Below are 3,270 nucleotides of genomic sequence, written 5' to 3'. Positions count from 1 at the left end.
CCCATGTACCTCCCCTTCCTTCAATGAGCCATTACCCTATTTCCATGAATCAAAATATTCCCTTATTCCAAAAATACCCTTGACCTAAAACTAAAATTTTCTCCCTTAATATCAAATATCAAAATTTATGTATTTATTTTTTCTTTCATATCACTTCTCTCTCCTTATTCTCTCTCATCATATTTTCTCTCTCATCATTTTATCACACACTTTCTCTCTCCTATCTCACTTTCTTTCTTCTTTTTTCTCATTACATTTTCTCTCTCATCATACTTTCTCTCTCCTCAATCTCTTTCATCACACTCTCTTCCTTTTTTAATCATACTTTCTCTCTCATCATACTTTCTCTCTCATCATATTTTCTCTCTCCTCAATCTCTCCCATCACACTCTCTTTTCTCTTTTTTTTCTCATCACACTTTCGCTCTCATCACACTTTCTCTCTCCTCAATCTCTCTTGTCACACTCCCTCCTTTTTTTCGTCAACACACTTTCTTTCTCATCATACATTCTCTCTTCTCAATATCTCCCATCACACTCACTGTTCTCTTTTTTTCTCATCACACTTTCTCTCTCATCATACTTTCTCTCTCCTCAATCTCTCTCATCACATACTCTCTCTCTCCTCATTTTTCCTCATTACATTTTCTCTCTCTTCATCCTCTCCCATCATAATTTCTCTCACATCATATTTTATCTCACATCTTCTTTCATCATGCTCTTTTATATTACACTCTCTTTTCTCATTTTCTCTCATCATACTTTCTCTCTCTTTATTCTTTTTCATCACACGTTCTCTCTCATCATACTTTCTCTCTCATCATTCTCTTTCATCATATTTTTCTCTCACATTCATCTTCCTTTTACATCTAATTTTTTTCTCTTATTTTCCTTTAAGGGTAAAAAAGGAAATATTGATTTATTCCGATAGAAAGTATGCAACTAACCAAACATTGCTTTTAAGAGTGATATCCATGCTCATACCCATTCCCATTCCACAATACAATGATTCTCATTCCGATTCTCATTCCCATGCTCATACCAAACGCCCCCTAAGTTTTACTTCATCCAAATTTATTAATCCAGCCCAACTAAATTGAATCTAAAATAAATCAAGTTATTAAGATAATTATTCATCCTGGGTACTTGAGTTTGATTTATTTAGCTTATTTGATTAGTAAGTAACTTTGATATTATAATTTTGTTTATTTTTATTTGTCTATTTATAAGTTTCATGAATAGTAATTGTCTTAAAATTCCTAATAGCAAACTTAACTTCCTCTTTACTCTCTGCATTAGAAAAAATTTATTCTCACTCTCTACGTATAAACTTTTCTTTACTTCAACTTTCTTTCAACTCCTTAATACACACTAATTTGCTTAATTGTCCTCATTTTTTAGGTATAAAATATCCAAAATAAGGTATAATACCTTATAAATGCAACACATTTAAACTAGAATCTAATATATTTTCTATCAAATTTAGCACGATTCTTTTTCCATTTGACCAATTGATTGATATACTTGATTCTAGTTAAATGATATTGAATTTAGGAAGAATTATACCTCATTTTTTTTTGTGCATATAAAAAATAATGCAAGATTTTATTCTATAAAAATAATAGTATAATTTATCCTAAATTTAGTAACATTTAACTAGAATTGTCGAGTATATCATTCAATTGGTCAAGAAAAAAAAGAGTCGTGCTCAATTTAATAAAAAAAAATATTAGATTCTAATTTAAATATGTCAAATTTAGGAAGAATTATATCTCAGTTTAGACTTTTTGTACCTTAAAAATAGGACAATTAAATCGATGTGCATTAGAAAGTTGAAGTAAATAAAAATTTGCATGTAGGGAGTAGGAATAAATTTTTTCTCACTAGAAAAAAAAGAGGAAGTTGAGTCTTGCATGTAAGGAGTTTAGGATAATTTATCTTTTCATAAATATAAATCATAAATTTTATTTGTGGACATTTATTGTTCATAAATATTATTTATAATTTTTGTTCATTAAATCAATGGAATATAATATGCCAATGAGCTTTACCTTTAGGGTGCGTTTGATTCGGGGTTATTCTTGATAACCTTGGTTATCCATCCAAGGTTATCAACAAAAACTTTGTTTGGTTTAGGTATTCGATGATTCCCGAGTAATGTTCCATGCCCGACACGTCAGCAAAAGGGTCATGCAGTCCGGAATCGGAAAACCTCAGAAAACTAAGGTTTTTCTTAATTCCGGGGTTAGCGAATTTTTTTTACCAAAAATACCCTCCGATAAGAAAAAACATGAAAAAAAGAAAAAATGTAAAAAAAATATAAAAAAATAATAAAATGTTTAAAAAATTTTAAACTTTTAAATTTTAAAAAAAAATTAAAATAAATAATTTTAAAAAATATAAATTTTAAAAATAAAAAATTAAAACATTTTTAAAAAATTTAAAATAAAAAATTTAAAAATTTTAAAAAAATTTTAAAAAAAAATTAAAAATTTTAAAAAATATTAAATTTTTTTAAAAATAATAAAAATTTATAAAATAAAAAATTTTAAAAAATAAAAAAATTTAAAAATTTTAAAAATAAATAAAAAATTAAAATTTTAAAAATGTAAAATAAATAAATAAATATAAATATAAATATAAAAAATATAAAAATATAAAAACATTAAAAAAAATAAAAAAACACATAAAAAAGTAAAAATATATATCGGAAAAAGAAAAGTAAAAAAAACATAAATAATAATAATAATAATATTATTATGCATAGTTGGTTTTGTAACGGAGGGTAATACGGTAAAATATTAAACTAGGGTATTCATTAAAACCTTCAAACAAATAAGTTTTTGTTGCATTATCTAGGTTGAACCAAATAACATTTGGTTATATTTTATTCCCCATAACCTTGGTTATGTGATTGCCTGGTAATCATATAACCAAGGTTATAAATGATAACTTGAACCAAACACACCCTTAGGGTTTAGGGGTTTAATTATAGTATTAAGCATAAAAAATTTTAAAATAGAAAAAAAAAATTAGGTATGTACAAGGTGTGCAAGAGAAGGTATGCAAAGATATCAAAACTCTCTCTCTCTCTCACACACACACACTCTCTATATATATATATATATAAGCCCCTCTCACAATTGTTGAAACAGTGCTTTTTTTTTTGTTTTTATGTAAATAAGTTTTTTAAGATTAGGATATAATATTAAGAAAAAATTTTTTCAAATTTGTATTTTATTTTTGGTATGATAAGTTATTTATATATATA

The sequence above is a fragment of the Zingiber officinale genome, chromosome 2B (genome assembly GCF_018446385.1).
Source record: "Zingiber officinale cultivar Zhangliang chromosome 2B, Zo_v1.1, whole genome shotgun sequence".
Classification (NCBI taxonomy): Eukaryota; Viridiplantae; Streptophyta; class Magnoliopsida; order Zingiberales; family Zingiberaceae; genus Zingiber; species Zingiber officinale.
This window is presented reverse-complemented; position numbering follows the sequence as displayed.